Source organism: Papio anubis, chromosome 14 (genome assembly GCF_008728515.1).
Source record: "Papio anubis isolate 15944 chromosome 14, Panubis1.0, whole genome shotgun sequence".
NCBI classification, from domain to species: Eukaryota; Metazoa; Chordata; class Mammalia; order Primates; family Cercopithecidae; genus Papio; species Papio anubis.
Window position 1 is genome coordinate 37865108 of NC_044989.1, and position 23443 is coordinate 37888550.

A 23443-nucleotide genomic window follows, 5' to 3' on the forward strand; every position below is an offset into this window, starting at 1 on the left:
CTGTGCCATTTAATGAACTAATAATTTTTTCCATAAGTTATTGGGGTACAGGTGGTATTCAGTTATATGAGTAAGTTCCTTAGTCGTGATTTGTGAGATTTTGGTGCACCTATTGCCTGAGCATTATACACTACACCATATTTGTAGTCTCTTATCCCTCGCCCCCCTCCTACTGTTCCCCCCAAGTCCCAAAGTCCATTGCATCATTCTTATGCCTTGTGGCATCATAGCTTAACTCCCGCATATGAGTGAGAATATATGATGTTTGGTTTTCCATTCCTGAGTTACTTCACTTAGAATAATAGTCTCCAATTTCATCCAGGTCACTGCAAATGCTGTTAATCCATTCCTTTTTATGGCTGCGTAGTATTCCATCATATGTATATATACTATAGTTTCTTTATTTACTGTTGATTGATGGGCAATTTGAGTTGGTTCAATGATTTTGCAATTGTGGATTGTGCTGCTATTAACATGCATGTGCAAGTATCTTTTTTGAATAATGACTTCTTTTCCTCTGGGTAGATGCCCAGTAGTGGAATTGCTGGATCAAATGGTAGTTCTACTTTTAGTTCTTTAAGGAATCTCCACACTGTTTTCCATAGCAGCTGTACTAGTTTACATTCCCACCAGCACTGTAGAAGTGTTCCCTGTTGACCATATCCACACCAGCATCTACTGTTTTTTGATTTTTTGATTACGGCCTTTCTTGCAGGAGTGAGGTGGTATTGCACTATGGTTTTGATTTGCATTTCCCCGATCATTGGTGATGTTGAGCATGTTTTCATATATTTGTTGGCCATTTGTACATCTTCTTTTGAGAATTGTCTATTCATGTCCTTAGCCCACTTTTTGATGGGATTGTTTGTGTTTTTTTCTTACTGACTTGAGTTTGTTGTAGATTCTGGATATTAGTCCTTTGTCAGATGTACAGATAGTGAAGATTTTCTCCCACTCTGTGGGTTGTCTGCTTACTCTGCTGACTATTCCTTTTGCCATGCAAAACCTCTTTAGTTTAATTAGGTCCCAGCTATTTATCTTTGTTTTTATTGCATTTGCTTTTGGGTTCTTGGTCATGAAATCCTTGCCTAAGTCAATATCTAGAAGGGTTTTTCCAATGTTATCTTCTAGAATTTTTATGGTTTCAGGTCTTATGATTAAGTCCTTGATCCATATTGAGTTGATTTTCGTATAAGGTGAGAGAGGAGGATCCAGTTTCATTCTCCTACATGTGGCTAGCCAATTATCCCAGCACCATTTATTGATAAGGGTTCCATTTCCCCACTTTATATTTTTGTTTGCTTTGTTGAAGATCAGTTGGCTGTAAGTATTTGGGTTTATTTCCGGGCTCTCTATTCTGTTCCACTGGTCTATGTGCCTATTTTTGTACCAGTACCATGCTGTTTTGGTGACTATGGCCTCATAGTATAGTTTGAAATCAGGTATTGTGATGCCTCCAGATTTCTTCCTTTTGCTTAGTCTTGCTTTGGCCATGCGGGCTCTTTTTTGGTTCCATGTGAATTTTGGAATTGTTTTTTCTAATTCTGTGAAGAACGATGGTGGTATTTTGATGGGCATTGCATTGAATTTGTAGATTGCTTTTGGCAGTATGGTCATTTTCACAATATTGATTCTACCCATCCATGGGCATGGGATGTGTTTCCATTTGTTCGTATCATCTATGATTTATTTCAGCAGCGTTTTGTAGTTTTCCTTGTAGAGGTCTTTCACCTCCTTGGTTATGTATATTCCTAAGGTTTTTGTTTATTTGTTTGCAGCTATTGTAAATGGGCTGAGTTCTTGATTTGATTCTCCACTTGGTCACTGTTGATGTGTAGAAGAGCGACTGATTTGTGTACATTAATCTTGTATCTGGAAACTTTGCTGAATTCTTTTATCAGTTCTAGGAGCTTTCTGGAGCAGTCCTTAGGGTTTTCAAGGTAAACAATCATAGTGTCAGAAAACAGTTGACAGTTTGACTCCCTCTTTACCGATTTGGTTTCCCTGTATTTCTTTCTCTTGTCTGACTGTTCTGGCTAGGACTTCCAGTACTATGCTGAAGAGGAGTGGTGAGAGTGGGCATCCTTGTCTTGTTCCAGTTATCAAAGGGAATGCTTTCAACTTTTTCCCATTCAGTATTATGTTGGCTGTGGGTTTGTCATAGATGGACAATAAGGTATGTCCCTTGTATGCCGATTTTATTGAGAGTTTTAATCATAAAGGGATGCTTGATTTTGTCAAATGCTTTTTCTGTATCTATTGAAATGATCATGTGATTTTCATTTTTAATTCTGTTTATGTGGTAGATCACATTTATTGACTTGTATATGTTAATCCATCCCTGCATCCCTGGTATAAAACACACTTGATGGTGGATTATCTTTTTGATATGTTGTTGGATTCGGTTAGCAAATATTTTGTTAAGGATTTTAGCATCTATACTCATCCAGGATATTGGCCTGTAGTTTTCTTTTTTGGTTATGTCCTTTCCTGGTTTTGGTATTAGGGTGATGTTGGCTTCATAGAATGAATTAGGGTTCCTTCTTTCTCTATGTTGTGGAATAGTGTCAAATGGATTGGTAGCAATTCTTCTTTGAATGTGTGGTAGAATTTTGCTGTGAATCTGTCTGGTCCTGGAAGTTTTTTTGTTGGTAATTTTTAAATTACCATTTCAATCTCTCTGCGTGTTATTGGTTTGTTCAGGGTATCTAATCCTTCCTGATTTAAGCTAAGGGGGTTGTATTTTTCCAGAAATTTATCCATCTCTTCTAGGTTTTGTAGTTTATGGACATAAAGGTGTTCATGGCAGCCTTGACTGATCTTTTGTATTTCTGTGGTGTTGTAATATCTCCTGTTCATTTCTAATTGAGCTTAATTGGATTTTCTCTCTTCTTTTCTTGGTTAATCTTACAAATGATCTATCAATTTTATTTCTTTTCAAAAAACCAGCTTTTTGTTTCATTTATCTTTTGTATTTGTTGTTGTTGTTGTTGTTTCAATTTCATTTAGTTCTGCTGTGATCTTGATTATTTCCTTTCTTCTGCTGGGTTTGGGTTTGGTTTGTTCTCATTTCTCTAGATCCTTGATGTGTGACCTTAGATTGTCTGTTTGTGCTCTTTCAGACTTTTTAACGTAGGCATTTAGGGCTATGAACTTTCCACTTAGCACTGCCTTTGCTGTATTCCAGAGGATTTGATAGATTGTGTTACTATTGTCGTTCAGTTCGAATAATTTTTTAATTTCCATCTTGATTTCATCTCATTTAGGAGCAGGTTATTCAATTGCCATTATATTTGCATGGTTTTGAAGGTTCCTTTTGCATTGATTTCCAGTTTTATTCCACTGTAGTCTGAGAGAGTGCTTGATATAATTTCAATTTTCTTAAATTTATTAAGGCTGATTTTGTGGCCTATCATATGGTCAATCTTGGAGAAAGTTCTATGACCTGTTGAATAGAATGTGTATTCTGCAGTTGTTGGATGGAATGTTCTGTATACATCTGTTAAGTCCATTTGTTCCAGGGTATAGTTTACATCTATTATTTCTTTGTTGACTTTCTGTCTTGATGACCTGTCTAGTGCTGTCAGTGGAGTATTGAAGCTCCCCACTATTATAGTGTTACTGTCTATCTCATTTCTTAGGTCTGTTTCCTACTCAACATACCTTCCGTGACTTCTACTGTCTATGAAGAAACTCCAAACTCCTTAACTTGGTGTGTCCATTGTGTTCAAGTCACGCTAACTTGGGGGCTAAGATGGTCACATTTTCTTTAATGACCAATTATGATGATATGTTATTGGCAGGCAATCCAGAATGTCCCCCGTTTCTCTGCTCCTTGGAGCCAAGACTATCCTATCCAATCCTAGGCCCATTCTTTAAATCCTCATTGTCTGTCTCTGTCTCTTTACAGGGTATGATTCACAGGGACAATGGCCCAAAAAGATATAGTCCTGCTTTCCCCTGGATTCACAGTTTTATCCCAGGGATGTTTTCCATTGCAGTTTAGCTTCAATTTGACCATGGAGTCTAACACTTCACGGTAATATTTGATATTTTCTGCCTCTCTCACATCCATTTCTTTAAATCCACATGTAATCATGGGATTCAGAACTGAAAAGAACCTTAGTAATCATTGAGTCAGATTTCCTGGTATTTTAAGTAAAGAGAGAGAAAATTCAAGTGACTTACTTACATGATAGTTACTTGGCAATAGAGTTAGTATTTATGATTTGTTTTCTTAATTTCCAGTTCAAAATGCTTCCCTGAGACCACCCAGTATCTTATAATTAGGTAACTTAAAAGGAACTTATAGGTAAATAAAAGATCTAGGTTTGCATGCTGGATAATTGTCCCTTCATTTATCTATTAAGATTTAATTTTCATATATTAGGTGCCTAATGACCAGATACCCCCATATCTGATAGAGGTAAAATGTATCATTTTTGAATGAGATTAAACAAATATAGCCTATATTGACTATTCTCTCCACTGTCTACCTGTATGACTCTGAGAATGGACTTTAGGGTCAATCTGTGCTAACAATTGTGGGGCTACAGGCTGGGGGGTACTTATGAGTGAGGCTTACTTTTCAGGTGTGTCTCTTCCCCTGGTCAATGTCCACATAAAGCAGGGGCTGTGTTCTATTCATTCTCATATTCCCAAAGCCTCACACAGTACCAGCTCAGAGAAAGGACTTGAGAAGTGTGTGTTGAGCTGAGCGGAATTGTCAAAGGAACATTCCCTTTTCCTCAGACAGAGATGATAGCACAGAAAAGGAGCATAAGAGATGACCAGGGACATACTGAGTTGGTGAGGGGGAAGTCGGAGAGTAAAGAAAGGGGATGCTTCACGTTTTGGTTATCTATTGCTGTATACAAACATTACTTTTAATGGGAAACCACATTACTTTTACACCAATGTCATACCACCAAACTTAGTAGCTCAGGGCAATAATAGTTTCACTATCCCGTGGATCTGTTGGGCTCAGCTGAGTGGTCCTTTTGCTACATACTATGTTGGCTGTCCTCACTCACAAGGCTGCACAGCTGGAAACTCCATCTAAGATGGCCTCCTTCTCCAGGTCCTCTCTGGGCACAGCCTCATACCATTCCATGCTCCAGGCTGAGTTTCTTAAATGAGGGCTGGAACCTAGAGGGCAACAGTAGAACTGTCAGCTCTCTTAAGGCATAGACCCAAATGCTGGGCGGGGTGGCTCACGCCTGTAATCCCAGCACTTTGGGAGGCTGAGGCAGGCGGATCACAAGGTCAGAAGATCAAGTCCGGGACCGTCTTTACTAAAAAAAATACAAAAAAATAGTTTGGCGCGGTGGCAGGCGTCTGTAGTCCCAGCTACTTGGGAGGCTGAGGCAGGAGAATGTCATGAACCAGGGAAGTGGAGCTTGCAGTGAGCCGAGATCACACCACTGCACTCCAGCCTGGGTGACAGAGAGATACTCTGTCTCAAAAAAAAAAAAAAAGGCATAGGCCCAGAACCGGCAAGGCATCACTTCTGTAACATTCTATTGACCCAAACAAGTCACAAAGCCAGCCCAGCCAAGGGGTGGAAAGATAGACTGTACTTCCTGATGGAAGGAGTGGCTGCATGCACAGAAATGGAGGAATTGTTGCAGCCATGTTTTTTTCTGACAAACTGCTACAAGGGAGGAAAAGGTTGTAGGTAGTGCCTTGACTAAGGCCCCAGTGGATACATGTAATGCAGACACCTTGGAGAATGTCTGTCTTTAAGAGAAATGCAACTGTCAAGACTATTAAGGAAGCAAATATGCTTTATCACCTTATGTTTCTGAATGAAGAAATGCGTTACCCTGAACACGAATTTGTGCCCCCAGCAGAGCTTTTCGAGATATTAGCTCTGAGGGTAAGAGTATAATAAAGATACTCGGCTACTGCAACTTTTCTTTAGAGAGAGCTAGGGCTTTAAATGAAAGCAGTAAATTTTCCTTGTCTGTAATAATGAGAAACCCTCAAACCACTTATGTAGCATAATTCAGAAGATACAGGACAGTTTACAATGAAGCATTTTTATGAGCAATCAAATACAGCAGTCAAAAGATTTTTCCTTCTTTCAGTTTCAAAATGCTAAGACTTCCCAGCTACGTTGTGAACAAAGGACAAAAAAGAGCAGAGTATGCAGGGGAAAGAATCAGAAGGCCTGAGCTCCTTTGCAGACTCTGCTGTTCATTAGCTCCAGGCCAGGGCTGGTCACCCAGCTGCTCCTGCCTCCATTCCTTCCTTTTTCAAGAAGGGATGGAAAAGTGGGATCTGCCTCACCTGGCCCTGCCTCCTTGGGAGGGTTACTGAGAGGCTGCTATACCAAAGTAGGTGTAAACATTTTGAACACTTCAAGTGGATGTTGTTGTTGTTACTATGTGATCTCAGTAAATGACTAGATACATATGCTAATGAAATATCTCTCAATATCTAAGATCTGTCGATAGCTGTGAATATTGTTGCTATCTTTGTAGAGGCTTTGTTTTTACTGTTAACTTTTAAATTACAAAGTTACACATGAATTAAGCTAATTATATAAAGTTCACATATGTATAAGGCAAGAAATAAAACCTTTTCTACATCTCAACTGTCCCCATCCCTCTCCCTTCTCAGAGGTAACCACAGTTGCACTTGATGTATATTTGCATATTCTTCCAGATCAGTTCTATACTTTTTATGTTGTTGTTGAAGAGATACGGTCTTGCTCTGTTGCTCAGGCTGGAGTGCAGTGGCATAATCACAGCTCACTGCAGTTTTGACCTCCTGGGCTCAAGCAATCCTCCTACCTCAGCCTCCTGAGCAGCTAGGATTACAGGCTTCACCACTACAGCCAATTAAGTTTTTAAATTATTTTTTTCAGAGGGGGTCTTATTATGTTACCTAAGCTGGTCTCGAACTCTGGGGCTCAGGTGATGCTTCTGTGTCAGTCCCCCAAAGTGCCAACAGGCATAAGCCAGTGTGCCCAGCCCAGTTCCATACTTTTAGAATATATACAAACACAGAAACATATAATTTCTACATAAATGGTATATATTAATATGGATTTTCATAAAAGTTGTAGATAGTTTTTTTCAGAAATATTTCAATAAAATATTTTGCAAAGAATTTGCCAAATTAAAGTATTGGCTAAAGGCTTTATACCTTAACTGCAGATCCTCCGTGCTAATCTCATGCATATACATTGTTTTCCTCTTGTTTATTACTTATTTGGAATATGTTTTATTTTGTGATATGGAATGCATCTTTGTGAAGGTTCTTTAAAACCTTTCAGAACAAGAATTGAAGCACACACATAAACTTACCATGTGTCAGTGACTTCTGCCTCCCCTTTTCTTCCCTTGGCTACTTTGCGTTTTCTAAGGAAAACTTTCAAGCTGACAGCAACAAGCAACTTCTTCCTTCCTCTGCCTTTAATATGTTTCTGGGTCACTCGCAGTTCGCAGAGTGACTTTTACCTCAGAGAACCCCTTTCTCATACACACACCCAAATCCACCTTTGAATTCCTCCAATATTCTTGTTTAGTTACCTCAGGGAAACCTCTACTATTCAGCCCCTCCCCAGCTCACTCACTTGGCTAAAAAACATGGCCCCCCTTTGTCTTGTGCTAGTGTTAAATCTGTATGAATAAAACATCTGTTTGTTAATTTACTTATGCTATCGATACTTCTGGAATGCCTACTGTGTGCCAGTCACCACGGACCACTGGGTTATGTGAGAATGTGTCAAGGGGCCTGGCCCAGTTTAGGGGGTCATGGAAACATTCTCTGAGGAAGTGTGGGCTTGAACTGAGATCTAGGGAGGAAGAGAAAAGAAGGAGGAGGTAATTAGTTGAATAATGCTTGTGTGTGCATTTGTGTGTGTGTGTGTGTGTGTGTGTGTAGGGAATAGAGATGAGGGAACATTCCAGACAGGGGCTGAGGATACCCAGTGGTTCTGCAGTGGGGAGAAACCTAGGACTTGTAGGGAACCAAAAGGACACTGTGGTCTGACCATAGGGAGCAGCAGGGATGATGGTGAGAAATCAGGTTGAGGAGACAGGCAGGGTCATGTATCACGGACTGTGGAACATAGGTCAGCCGTGTTAAGGGTTTTAGCCTTCAAATGTGAGAATGAAAAGGCATCAAAAGATTTTAAACAGGAGTGTGTGTTCCTGCATGTCAGTGTGCGTGCATCTGTGCATATGTGTGTATATGTGTGAGAGAGAGAGCTGATCAGATTTGCATTTTAAAACAATAATTCTGATAGTGTGGAAATCAAGTTAGAGGAATGCAAATGTGGATGCAGGGAGACCAATTTGAAAAGATTCGAGTAAACATAGACAGTAAATTATGAGGGTTAACGGCCTCTGGTGATCTTAAAACTACCCAGATATGTCCTTTAAAATCTTCAAAACTGCCCACTTATCGACTCATGCTGTGATAATTAAATCCTCTTCAAGCACTTAAGTATTTTAAGATAAAAATGCGAATAAGCCATTGCTCAATTTATGATCATTCATATTACAACCAGAGCATTGCCTACTATTTTCAGTATAAACCTCTGGGTGGGGGTCTTGCCATGGTATGTCTTTGCCAGGGAAGGGGGATGGGAAGGGTTCCAGTGAGGCAAGGCAGGGTGCTAGGGGCAGGAGGTCCCTCTCTGAGCTCCTGGAGGCCCTCTGGGTGGCCTTACCTTGGTGTGCTTACCACAGCTTAGGGCAGAAGCCCCAATACTTGATTCATTACCTTCCTGCCCCGGCTGCCCTAGATTTCCCCAATTTTATTTGAAATAATTTATTCATAATACAGATTTTAACATGGTCTTACTTATCAATAAATATGCTTGAGCCATTTTTTTGAAGAGGCAACAACAACAACAACAAAAACCTATGCAATATGACCGAGAATTCCCAGAGCACACGATTTTGCAATGAAAGAGGCATATGGAAATCAGGATTGTATTTCATTCTTGTCCTCAACCAAAGGCTTAACAGAGCAATATTAACTATAATAGAGATGAATGGGCTGTTGCAAGCAAGAATCAGCAATTGCCACTTAAGTGTTGTTTTTAAGAAATAATTCTGATCGAATCAACACATTAAAATATTTTAAGATAAATTCTGCTGAAGAAAACTAAGAATGGTGCTGTCCAGGTAATAGAGTTAAAACAAATCTTCACTAATTTTTGTTTCACAGGATAGTGAAACAAAAATTATTTTATTTAGTGTTTTAACCATGGTTTAATGTATGTATATTTTTCAGCCTCCAATTTTGTTTCCTTTACTGTAGTATTTCTCGACTTTTCTTTCCAGAATGCTTGAATAATTTGTGATGGATTCTATGAAGAAATAGATTTCAAAAAAAAAAAAAAAAAAGGAAAACATTTTAGATTGGTGAATGGTCCTGCTTGGAAATACATCTTCTACTGAGGTTGGAGACTGATGAGGGAAAGTAAAAACATTGAGGGAGGTAAAGCAAGAAAAGGAACAATACACTACGGATAAGCAATGAACAATTTTGTTACTGGGGGAAATGCAGAATTTTCTGTTTTCTAGAGATGTGGCCAACTGGGAATAACACCTTCCTTATCTTCCAAGCCACAGATGTGGACTTTTCCAGTCCTAACTTGGAGAAAAAAAATTAGGTTGAAGATATATACACAAAATTCATACTCTGGGTTTCTCACCAAAACATGGGACAGAAATGGGAGACAACAAGGTAGAGAGCATTGGCTCTGGAGTCATCAAAACCCGCGTTGACTACCAGTTATACAGTGTTTTGTCCTTCAAAATTCCTCAGGCTTCCTTTCCTCATTTGTAAAATGAAATGACTTTGCAGGGCTATGGTGAGAAAATACGTATGTATGGGAAGATAGTCTATCAATCTAAGTGTATAAATATCTCTATAAAAATCTCTCTATATACAGATAGCAATATTTATCTTCATATCCGTATCATATAGTAAGCACTCAATGGCTAGATGCATTGGTTATTATTATTGTCTCGAGGTAAGATTGGTTTAGAGTTGTAGTGGTAGGCTGAGTAATGATCCCCCAAAGATGTTTGCATCCTAAAGCTTGGAACCTGTGAATCTTGCCATATATGACAAGAGGCTCTACAGATGTGATCAAATTGAAGATATTGAGATGGAGAGATTATACTGAATAATCTGAGTAGATTCAATGCAAACCCAAAGGTCCTCATAAGCAGGATGCAGGAGTCAGATCAGACAGGAGGAGGTGTGATGACAGAAGAGAGGGACAGAGAGAAAGAGATTTGAGGATGGGGGCTCTGAAGATGGAGGAGGGTGCCATGAACTTGTTGGAGCTTCCCCCACAATGACTTCTCTCTGGGGATTCATCTGTTGAAAGTCACAATCGCAATCTTATAGGAGCTGGAGCTTTGCGGGGAGACCCTGAAGGCACTCAGAGGGAGGCTCCCTAGTGCTGTCTTTGGAGACTTGCAGGCAGGTGCCTTGTCCTCTCTATCACCAGCAAGTAAACTGCAACTGGCCCTGCACCTCCTTTTGAGATGACTTGGGATTTGATGGGAGCTCAGGGAGCCAAGGAAGGCAAAGAGAAGCAGGAGCCCAGCCACACACATTGCAAGTGGTGGATTGCTGGCTGTGGTTTTCCTGGAAGGCTCTTAAATGGCTTTCAGGACATTCTTTGTTGGGGCCCTACATTCTTTGTCAGGGCTATCATGACTTAAGGGGTGTGGCCAGCAAGCCACATCCTCTAGGGTGTTTTGTGGGCTGCTCTGCAGCGTGGCATAGGGACCCTGGCTTGAGAGACCTGCTGCTCTCTAAATCTATTACTCAGGAAGTGTTTGACCTTTTTCTGCTTATTCTGGTGAAAACATATCTCCACTTTCCTACTTGGAAAAAGACTTTGTCCTAAAGTTTTGGGGAACTGTTATTTAGAGTCATTACACCTGCTAAGATATTTCCCCGAGTCCCAAAGGCCAGAAGTAAAGGGCAACGTTCTACCCCAAGCAATGAGTCAGCCACTATAGTCAGACAAGTGGTCATTATCCTGGTCTGTAACATCTTGCTCACTCCTCTGTGCTCCCATATACAGTCATAGTCTATAGCTGCATTAAACACTTGTTTCGACATTTTGAAATTGTACTTTCCCCATCCCTTAGAATCCATGCATTCTTCAGTGCTGGGATCACATCTTGTAGAGCGTGGTATTCCCAGAGATTAGCATGGTACTTGTCATGTAAGTTATTAATAAATGTTTCTTAGATGAGCAAACTTTACCTCCATAGTAATTTGTGTAGCTGCTATCCACCAGATGTAGTTGCTTTTCTAAAAACTGAGGTATAATTTACATACAATCTACCAGAAAGTATTAAGTATTCAGTTCAATTATTTTGACAGTTGAATACATCATGACAATTGACTACACCAAACAAGAGGCAACCGCTGTTCATGTATTTTTTTAACCAGAGATTAATTTTGCCTAGTTTTGGACTTTATAGAATTAGTTTATATATTGCAAACTTTTTGTGCAGCTTCTTTCACCTAGCATAACTGGAAGTCTCAAGTTTCATTCACACTGTTACATCATCAGTAATTTTTTCTTTTTTCTTTTTTTGAGACGGAGTTTTGCTCTTGTTGCCCAGGCTGGAGTATAATGGTGCAATCTTGGCTCACTGCAACCTCTGCCTCCCGGGTTCAAGTGATTCTCCTGCCTCAGCCTCCTGAGTAGCTGGGATTACAGGCATGCGCCACCATGCCTGTCTAATTTTGTAGTTTTAGTAGAGATGGGGTTTCACTATGTTGGTCAGGCTGGTCTTAAACTCCCGATCTCAGGTGATCCGTCCGCCTCGGCCTCCCAAAGTGCTGGGATTACAGGTGTGAGCCACTGTGCCTGGCCAGTAGCTTTTTCTTTGTCTTTTTGACTAATATATATCTATTGACTAATACATATCTATTTCTTTTTGACTGATATTCAATTTATGAATATGCCAGAGTATGTTCATCTACCTTCATATTGATGAACATTTGGGTTGTTTCCAGTTTGGGCTATTATGGAAAAGCTTCTCTGAGCATTCTTGCATAGTTCTTTTTGTGGACATATGCTTTCATTTGTTTTGAGAAATATTGAGGGTGGAAATGTGGTTGTAGGATAGATGAAGAAGTTAACTTTATAAAAATCTGACAAACTATTTTCCTAAGTGGTTGTACCATTTGCATTCCTACCAGTGTTTGAGAGTTCCATTTCTCCACATCCACATCAACTTTCGGTATTGTCTTACCTCTATATCTGAGCCATTTTAATAGGTGCAAAAGGACATCTCATGGTGGTTTTAATTTGCATATCAGTGATGATTAATGATGTTGAAAACACTTTCATGTGCTTATTGGTTGTTCTTATATAGTAGTACCCACTTGTCCCTGGGGGATTCATTCTAAGAACCCCAGTGGCTGCCTGAAGCCAGGGATATTGCTGAACTCTGTATGTACTATTTTTTAAAAATCTGATAACTAAGGCATTTTTAAAAATCTGATAACTAAGGCAGCTGACTAATGGGTGGGTAGCATAGACTGGATATGCTGGACAAAGGGATGATTCAGGTTCCTGGTAGAACAGAGCAGGATGGCTTAAGACTTGGTCATGCTACTCAGAACAGAGGATGATTTTAAACCATGAATTGTTTATTTCTGACATTTTCTATTTAGTATTTTCTGACTGTGGTTTACTGTAGGTAACTGAAACTGGAAAGTGAAACCAAGGATAAAGGGAGGGACTACTGTATGTCTCTTCTTTTGTGAAATGACAGCTTCAATCTTTTGCCCATTAAAAAAATTAAATTGTCTTTTTATTGATTTGAAGTTCTTTATATACAATGGATACATGCCCTTTGTCAGATATATGTACTGATTTGCATATTCATTTTCTTAATGGTATCTTTTGTTATGCAGAAATTTTTATTTTAATGAAAACCAGCTATCATTTTTCATAGTTAGTGCTTTTTGTGTTCTGTCTAAAAAAAATTTGCCTACTCCAAGGTTGTAAAGTTAAGCTTTTATGCTTTCTACTAGAAACTTTATTATTCTAGGTTATATTTTGTTCTAAGTTTATCTCAAACTATCTTATTACATGGAGTGTGTCAAGTTTTTTGTTTGTTTTTTATATGGCCATCCAGTTGTTCCAGCACCACTTATTAACAAGTCTTCTTTTCTTCGTGAAATCACCTTGTCACATTTAGTTAAAAATCATTGATTCTAATTTGATGTGAACCTAAAACTACTCTAATAAAACATTTTAAAAAATTAACTCTATACATGTGAGTCTATTTCTGGATTCTGTTCTCTTGATGTATTTGCCTGTCTTCATGTCAATACTACAATGCATTGATTAGTCTAACATATTCAGTTTTAGAACTGGGTATTATAAATCTTCCAACTTTAATTTTTTCAAGATTGCTTTGGCATTTTCATATCAGTTTGAGGCTCAGCTTATAAATTTCTCTAAAAAGTCCTACTGAAATATTGATGATTGTATTAAATTCATAAATAAATCTGAGGAAAATAAATATCTTAACAACATTGCATCTTCTACTTCATAAACATTGAATGTCTCTACCTTTTGTCTGGTTTCTTTAATTTCTCTCAGCAATGTTTTACAGTTTTTTACATAGAGATATTGTACATCTCTCTTAGCTTTTTCCTAAGTATTTGATATTTTTTGATACTATTGCATATGGTATTTTTTACATGCTGTTTTCCAATTGTTTACTGTTGGTATATAGAAATAGAATTGATTTTTGTATATTGACCTAGGTAAATTCATTATTTAGTTCTTATGGTTATTTCGTATCCATAGTTTTATATATAAACAATTCTGTCATCTGCAAAGAATGACAGTTTTACTTTTCTCTGTATATGAATTTACTTCTTTCTTTCCTTTATCTGTATGCCTTCTATTTCTTTTTCTCTTCTTATTGCATTGGCTAGAACTGCCAGTTAAATGTAAAGTAGAAAGGATGAAAGTGAAAGTCCTTGCCTTGTTCTTGATGTTAAAAGGAAAAATCAGTAAGTATTATATTAGATGTAGGTTTTAAGAGATCCTTTTTAGCAGTTTGAAGAAGTTCTTTTCTATTTCTAATTTGCTCAAGAGTTTTTATCATGAATGGAGGTTGACTTTGGTCAAAGGGTTTTTTATGCATCTACTGAGATCATTGTATAGTTTCCCTCTATTCTTTAATTTCATTGGCTAATTTTCAGATGTGAAACCAATCTTACATTTCTTTAAAAACCCTCACTTGGTCATGATGTGTATTTTGGAAATATATTAGTAGATTCGTTTTGCTAATATTTTGTTAAGGATTTTTCAGCTGTACTCATAAGGAATATTGGTCTATAATTTTATTTTATTATAATGTCGTTGTCAGTATTTGGCATTGGCAGTGTGCAGGCTTCATGAGAATTATTCTCTCTATTTTTGAGAGGACTTGTGTTGAGTTGGTATTATTTCATCCTTAAATAATAGATTTCATTGGTGAAGTCACCTAGATCTCAAGTTTTCTTTATAAAAAATTTTTGATAATAAATTCAATTACTTGAATTGACATAAGAATATTTATGTTGTTATATTTCTGTTATGTATTTCAGTAAGTTGTATTTTTAAAATTATTTTTCTATTTCATCTAAATTGTTTAATTTTTGACTTAAAGTTGTTCATAATATTTCCTTCCTATCTTTTTCCTAACTATAGGGTCTGTAGAAATGCCCCCCCCGACCTTTGTTTTTCATTTCTAATACTGGTAATGGGATTTTCTGTTTCACTTATCAGTCTTGCCCTGGGTTTCATTAATCTTTTTTTAAACACACTTTTAACATTGTTGATGCTCTCTTTTTGTCAATTTTCTGTTTTATTTATTTATTTATTTATTTATTTATTTTTTTTTTTGAGACGGAGTTTCGCTCTATCGCCCAGGCTGGAGTGCAGTGGCCAGATCTCAGCTCACTACAAGCTCTGCCTCCCGGGTTCACGCCATTCTCCTGCCTCAGCCTTCCAAGTAGCTGGGACTACAGGCGCCCGCCACCTTGCCCGGCTAGTTTTTTTTTTTTTTGTTTTTTTTTTTTGTACTTTTTTTTTTAGTAGAGACGGGGTTTCACCATATTAGCCAGGATGGTCTCGATCTCCTGACCTCGTGATCCGCCCGTCTCGGCCTCCCAAAGTGCTGGGATTACAGGCTTGAGCCACCGCGCCCGGCCTAATTTTCTGTTTTATTAATTGACATTCTTACCATCATTTTTCTTTCTTATACTTTGGGTTTTAGTTGTTATTTTTCTAGCTTCTTCATGTGAAGGCTTAGATAATTGATTCTATACCTCCCTTTTTTAAAAAATTGAATGCTATACATTTCCCTCTAAGTACTTCTTTAGCTACATCTCACAAATCTTGGTAAGTTGTGTGTTCATTATAATTCAGTTCAGATGATTTCAAATTTCCTTTGTAATTTCTCCTTTGACCATATGTTAGATATATAATGTTTAATTTTTAAATATTTGGTTTTTTCCAGATATCTTATGGTTATTGATTTCCATATTAATGTCATTATGGCCATAAATGTACTCTATATGGTTTCAATCTTTTTAATTTTAATGAGTCTTATTTTATGGCTCAGCATTTTTTATCTATCTTGGTTAATAGTTCATGCAAAGTTAAAAAGAATGTATATTTTGCTGTTGTTGGGAGTAGTGTTTTGTAAATATTGATTAGGTCAAATTGGTTCATAGTGTTGATCAAATATTTTTAAATTATACTCTTTTCCCTTCTTTTTAAATCAGTTACTCAGGAAGTGATGTTAATATGTTTAACCATAACTGTAGATTTGTCTTTCTCTCTCATTAATTCTACTTGGTTTTGCTTCGTATATTTTGAATCTATTTTTTTATCTCATCTTTTTCCATTCATTTATACTGTTTTTTCTGCTCTCTTTCAGGTGAATCAAGTATTTTTCAATATCCTATTTAATCTCCTATATCAACCTTTAAGCTCTACCTTTTTGTAATACCTCTGTGAGATTTTTTTGGAGTTAGATATTTTGCTATGCATATTTAAATCATCTTAATCTACCCTCAATAATATACTTCTTCATATCAATGGAAGACACTTTCAACTTAATAATTTCATTTAGAGTCCCTCCACCATTTGTGCTATTTTTAAAAAATATTTTACTTCTACATATGCTATAAATTCCACAATATGTTATTTTTACTTTATTCAATAACCTTAAAGAATTATGTATGTATCTTCATACATGTCTATTTATACCTATATCTATTTATTGATATGAATATATATCACTTAAAAAGAAAAGGTTATTTTACATTTACCCAGGTATTTACCCTGCCTATTGTTCTTCGTTCTTTTAAAAATTTATTTCTTGTACAATAAGTCTTCTAGAGATAAATCCCTCAACTTTTGTCTTTCTGAAAAATACCTTTTATTTTACTTGAATTTCTAAAGGATGTTTTTGTAGAATTCTAGGCTGACAATTTTCTCCTTTCAATACTTTAAAAAATGCTATTCCATATTCTTCTGGGTTCCATTTTTTCTCTAAGTCAGCCTTCATCCGTATTGTTTTCCCCCTTATGTAATCTGTCTTTTCCCTCTGGGAGCTTTTAAGATTTGGTCTTCATCTTTGGTCTTCAGCAATTTGACTATGATATGCCTAGACTGATTATCTCTGCTCTCACTGCTTTCCTTGCAAACAGCATTTTATGAGGATGGAAAACGTGGCCCACTCCTTCCAGGAAGGTGGCTAGCAAAACCTATCTGGGTCTGTGACCTTGGGATACTTGCTGGAATGTTTTCAATTTAATGGGCTCCCTGGTGTTATTGCTCTTGCTTGGTTTTGTTGTTGTTAGCTTTGGAGAAAAGAGCTGGCATTTGTTGGTAAGTGTCTTAGTCCCTTTTTTACTGCCATAACAAAATAGCTCAGACTGGGTAATTTATACACAGCATCAAGTTATTGCTCATAGTTATGCACTCTGGAAAGTGCAAGACCAAGGTTCAGTGTCTGATAAGTGTCTGGTTTCTGCTTCCAAGATGTCTCTGTCCTCCCATGGTGGAAGAGCAGAAGAGAAAAGAGGAGCTAGTTAGTTCCCTTGAGCCCTTTTATAAGGGAATTAATTCATTTATGAGGTAATTGATGTTTTTTAATACAGATTCAAATATGTAACAGGAAGCCTGTCACATTTCAGTTAATCTAAGATGCTGTCGATTGTAAAACCATTATTTTATATACTACTATGAAAGCAAAAAGTTGTCAACTAAACTGACATGTCAACAAATTTCAGATTTAGATGGATATGAGATATTAAAATATGAATAAAAGATAATTTATTACTCCTCCAAGTGTGGTCTCTGGACCAGCATCACCAGTATCACCAGGGAGCTTTTTAGCTATGCAAATTATACAGCCTGTCCACCGCAGACCTACTGAATCAGAAGCTCTGGAGGTAGAACCCAGCAATCTGGTGTAAGAAGCCTTCTGAGTGATTCCAATGCATGATAAAGTTTTAGAACCACTGAAATAGTGCATCTTAACCTCTCTGGAATGTGATATTTCAAAAAACTATTTCATAGATGCAGACATTTCTGCAAACATTTATTGAAAAGATATTACATACAAGCACCATGCAGGATGCTCAATACAGAGACAGAGGTGAGTAGAACTTAGTCTTTGCCAACCAGCAGTTTACGGTCTAGAAGTAGATTTGTAATAAAAACTAAATGATCAAACATGATGTGATGAGTGCTGTGACTGAGGTACCCCCAAAAGATAAGGAAGCTCAGAGGAGGAAGAGGTAACTGCTGAGTTAAATTTGGATGATGACTTCATGGTGGAGGTGAACTTGAAGCTGGACCTTGAAAGGTACGCAGGATCTTATTTTTTAGAATACAAATAAATGAGAAATAATATTCCACAGAAGGCTGTTTCTCCCCAATGCCCTTCTTCTCATGTGTATTCATTAAAAAGTTAGAAATTAATTAGAAAGCCATATGATCAAGAAATAACTGTGACAATGGTTCTGCAAACCGTCCCGTTGGGCTCTCTGGAGATATGTTCTCCACCAGCACCCTGGTGTCAACAGAAATTCATGTAAGTGCCGGAGGAAAAGGCAAGCCTGAGCTATTATCACCGGTAATACCCAAGAAGGAAATGCTGTTGATAAGAAGTGGACAGTGTCCTAGAGCAAACAGTTTTTATGGGAACAGAAAGTAGAGAGAACCAAGATGCTAATTCCTGGTTTTGTGCATTTGGGGTCTAAGCAATGGCAACAGAGGTCTTGTCCAATTTCACCGTCATGGAGGGGCAAGGGGTAATCTCATTTACATTATATCCGCCAATTTTCTGGACACATGAAATTTAGAAGCGCAGAACATCTGTGCTTAAAAGATAAGCTTAAAGTAACAAAGCAAAGGAAAATGGCATTTTTTTAAAGGACCCCAGCAGCAGTATAATGGCCAATTTGGACTGTGGTCCATTCTCTAATTCTTTAAATTGATTTCAGCTGCATAGCACTGTATCACATTTGTGCTGCTCACACCTTTATGTAGGAGAGGTACAGCCTTTGTGTTTGTTGGAAAAGGTAAATATACCCCAAGCAACTCCTTATCCAAGAAGTGTTTCAACCACTTCTCATCAGCAAGAAGAGAAGGACTATTAATGTGGGAACTACAAAATGTGTCTGGAGCTAAAGCTGTTCCTAGAGGTTCCAAGAACATCACACACTCAGGCTTGTTTCCGGCTCCTGAATTTTGGAGACAAAGGGAAAGCAAAGCTCTGACAAAAGGGAACAGAGTGATCCTTGCTATGTCTTCTGGATGCTTCCTTTAGCCACAAACACATTTTCTTTTCCATTTTGATTGGACGTTAGCCCCCAGCTCTCATCTCCCCCTCCTAAGAAGATGAACTTAAATAATGTATTCTTTACCTGACAGGGATGGAATACAAAATACACAGGTCAGGTCTCAGTGACTCTGGACGCTTTTGGAAGAGCAACCTCCATCATCCCCTTCTTGATAAATCCTTTTGGCACACCTTTGGGATATGGACAGACTCTCCTACCCACTGTGTCCACCACCTGGGGAAAGGAATCCTTATGTTAGATAGGAGGCCACGATGGACACAAAGAAGTACCTACAGCAAACTAAGCACAGAACTTTCTCATCTGAAGCAAGATCATGTTTTGAAAAGTCATGGATTCTGTTCTTCTTCTTGTGTCATGCTCAATTTATTCTCCAAAAGCTTATTTAACATGCCACTTGATGTTCTGGAACTGTATGTGATATACTTTATGAAGATTACAATTGCAGGCTCTCACATTACTCATTTCTGCCTGTTACAAATGAAGTGGATAAGAGAACGTAAGATTTCAACATGGTCATACTATTTATACCCAGCGGGGACGTGGAAGCAAGGAGGGATTTGCAATCTTTGTTTTGGATATTCAGGGAAAAGTATACATTTAGAAAATAAAACCTTAGCCATATTGAGTTCATTGCTTTTTGCAGTGATAGTTTGCAATGAAGAACTCAAACGTCTTTAAAGCAAGGCATTATTAACAAGTGTTATTTTAATTAAAAACTAGACTTGGGCCTTGTGAGTCTTCTGTAGGTATCCACAACGATTGTGGAGGAGGCTTGTATGAATTGGTTGAGAGCCTGGGATTTGTGATCAGACAGGCTTGGGTTTAAATCCCAGCTTTTTCATTTACTTGGGATTTGGAAAAATTTCTTCAGTTCATCTGTGAAATGGAGATAATAATATCTAGCTTGTAGAGCTGTTAGAGTTGTTCTTGAGGTACAAACATATTAATGTTCCTAAACATAGTAACTAGCCATGTGGTACATTCTCACCGAATGGTATTAAAACAAGGTGGCTCATATGTACATCATGGGCTCTACAATCCCTTAAAAACAGAGGACCTTTTTTCCCAATTAGCAGAGAACAGACTCTGAAACCATCCTCCATGGGAGGCTTATGGAAGGGAAATGTGTGGGAGAGGTGAGGTGGAGAGGAAAAAGAGTAGACAGCACAAGGCATTCTCTGAATGCTCCAGCACAGCTGGCCAGAAGAGGTCTTTTTCCATAATGATGATGTAGGAAGTTGGGGCAAGGCAGGCCACCAGTGCCCCCAGAGGGGTCTTGTCTCACTGTGGTATTCATCAACTGCTCTCTGTCACAAATCCCTGCTCATAGTGAAAGTGTTGTTAAGTGGATGTCTTGTGAAGAAACTCTTAAGCAAATGATGCCTTTAGGAAAATCAAAAAGCACGTTGAACAGTGGATCACTGTGACCAGGAGGTGTGGGGGTGATGCCATTTGCTTGTAAAGTAACAATGAATACAAACTTTCCAAACCACTCATCTGTTTTGCATGTGTAAAACTGGCATCTGAGCATGTCATTTGGCACAAAATCACATGGCATTAACATTTTCATATGGATGATGAAAGTATATAAAAAGCAGTTGCAACATGGGAAGTTGATGTTGGCTTTGGCCAGCAGACCATTAATCATTCATTACAAGAGTGACAGCTGTGCTAAGGATGGCGCCTACCTTGCCCTTATTTCCCACTCTCAAAGAGGAGGTCATCATCATGCATTTCTCTGCCCACAGAAGCAGCATTCAGATCAGAGGTATCCTTTAAAATCACAAAACTTGCCATGTCCTTGATTCACCTTGTTTTTTAGGACCACAACCAGATCACTGAGATCTCGGAGCCAATGTTTTTTTTTTTTTTCTTCCAGGCGAAAGCCTGCAGTTGAGGATGTAAGCAAATACACAGAAATAAACTAACCACGTGCCTCCTTTGGGAATCTGATTTGGCCTATGAGTATGGGCCCGAAAATAACTAGATGCTTAATTATGCATCTAAACTTAGTCCATGAATTTGCATGTGTAAGTAATCAGGGAAGTATTTGCTTAGAAATGTGTTCCATTTCCTGTGTTTGCTCTAAAATCAAATTACTGAGCAGCAGATAGGATTCTGAAATATCTTTTTTAAATGTGTTCTAGAGTCCCACTACTGTAGCCTGGGATCCACTTAGGCTAGATATCTTTTTGGGGAGGCTACCAATGGCAATCAAGGACAAAAGCCAGAGTAGGTAAAGTGACTTACGATCTGGTTCTCTTCTCCCTCACTCTCTACCCCTACAGAAACCAGGTTCATTCATAATAATTTTGTTCTCATTTTGGTAACCACCGTAAAAACATTGAGTAGGTGCATAGGAGGGGCATTATGAAGGATCAGGAACAGAGCCTGGTAGAATTCTACCTGCTTCCAATTCATTCATTCACTCACTCACTCAAATATCTTCAAGTGCCTGTTGTATACCAGATTGGAAATACAAAGATGAAAAAAACATAGCCTCTGTTTTAAAGAAGGTAATAGCCTAAAGGAGGCTTTATACAGATGATGACAATACGCTGTGATAGGCACTGTTAGTATAGGTGGGAAAGACTGAATGATTGCCTAGTAAGTAGTACTATTACATATCCACCCTTTCTGTGGCTTCATAGTGGGTGGAATGTACTTCCCTGCCCTTGGTGCTGGTGTTGGCCATGTGGCTTGCCTTGAGCAGTGGGATACAAGCAGAGGCTTGAAATGGGCCTGCTAGGTTGGGCTTAAGTCCTTTTTTTTTTTTTTTTTTTTGCAACAAAGTCTCACTCTGTCGCCCAGGCTGTAGTGCAGTGGTGCAATCTTGGCTCACTGCAACCTCCGCCTCCCCGGGGTTCAAGCAATTCTTGTGCCTCAGCCTCCAGAGTAGGTGGGATTACAGATGTGCACCACCACGTGCAGCTAATTTTTGTAATTTTAGTAGGAATGGGGTTTCACCATGTTGGCTAGGATGGTCTAGAACTCCCGACCTCAAGTGATCCACCTTCCTCAGCCTCCCAAAGTACTGAGATTACAGGCATGAGCCACTGCGCCCTACCAAGTCCTTGAGCTTATGCATCTCTACCAGTGGAGCAAGGGCTATCCCACCCAACCTGCAGATGGATGAATGATAAATAATGCTTCTAGTTGTATCACACTGAGATTTCATGATTGTTTATTTGTACAGCAAGAGTTGACTGATACACTAAGACTACTGCAGGCAAATCTATGAGGGGCTCCAAACTCAGGCTTGAAGGTCTTGAGGAGGCTCCTGAGAAGTGCTAATGACTAAACTGAGACCTAAAGGATAAGTGGTCTCCATGTGCATGTGTAGGTTTGGAGATGGCTGGTTAGAGAGTGTAGAAAGAAGGGCAGACGGAATGGAGGTAAGAGAAATCCTGGCTTGTCCTCTGAGCTATAAGTAGTGCAGCTTGGCTGGAGCAGGTAGAAAAGTCAACCTTACATAGGGCCATCAACCTGAAGTAAGAGAAAGGCTGGAATCTGCCATTGTATTCAAGTTTGCTCTCACTGGACACTGGCCCCTGACTGGTGTAGCATCACTGAGAACTTCTTTGACAGAAGCTTCTTACAGAGAAAAGTTACTCAGAAGAAAGTTTTGTGTCGTTTTGACTTGTATTCATTTCTTATTACCTATGTTGAAAGTCGGGATCAAATTGACAAGGATCTGGTCAAAGACTAAAATCCAGTGTGTATAATACATATAATCCTCGAATATGGTATACATGAGACTATACTATGGTATTCACGGTATCCGAACTCTATTTTGGGGTAACACCTTCATATTATGGCTTTTCCTTAAGCCATATATTTTTTGTTTCCAGGATACATATTCCAGAATCATAGAATTTTATAATGGATAGGGGCTTTAGGTCTTCTAGTGCAACCTTCACAGATGGCACCAGAGAGGAGAAGTGAGTAGCTAGAAGTCATGCAGCAAATTCTTGACAGGGCTGGAATGGCAAGGTACTTCATTTGAGTCTGCTCCCTTCCCTCCTTCCCTTCCCCTCTCTTCCTTTCCACTATGCTGGATGTTATCTAGAATATTTTTGGTTTTGTTTCTTTTCATGCTAGAAGATATCATTTTTCCTACCAGAGTAGAGCCATAATTGAGCCAAGCACCTGCCTTTTATGGAAAGGCACTGTCCACTGAGGGCCCAGCCTAACACACATACACACCACCACCACCACTACCACCACCACCACCAGCCCTGTCTCTCTTCTATTTCCCACTGAACCAGTATTCTAAATATTATTAAATATTTTTCTCTTCTTTTATTTTTATTTTGGTAAAAAGGGGCCTTAAATATAATAACCCCTATTGATTTGAAAGGAAGGGGATTTTAGCTGGGTTCTAATGACCCAACCAATTTCTTTAAATGAAGAATAATGCATTTAGCTGCCCAGGATTTGTCATTTTCTGTGACTAATGCAATGTTAGAGAAACATTATAGACTTAGCAGGATTAAATCACCTCACATATGTGTTTCTGTACTGTACCTGAAACCTACATCATATTAAATGGTAA

At 38.4% G+C, this 23443-nt stretch overlaps 1 long non-coding RNA gene across 1 annotated transcript in view; it reads right to left on the bottom strand.

Annotated features, from left to right (window-relative positions):
- Positions 1–3499: 3499 nt before the first annotated feature.
- Positions 3500–23443, bottom strand: part of LOC116270263 — a 49814-nt gene continuing 29870 nt past the window's right edge. The window contains exons 2-3 of the long non-coding RNA XR_004178221.1: positions 18952–19101; positions 3500–5148 (exon numbers count right to left, since the gene is read on the bottom strand). This is a non-coding gene — a long non-coding RNA (uncharacterized LOC116270263). The remainder of the gene's footprint in view (positions 5149–18951; positions 19102–23443) is intronic.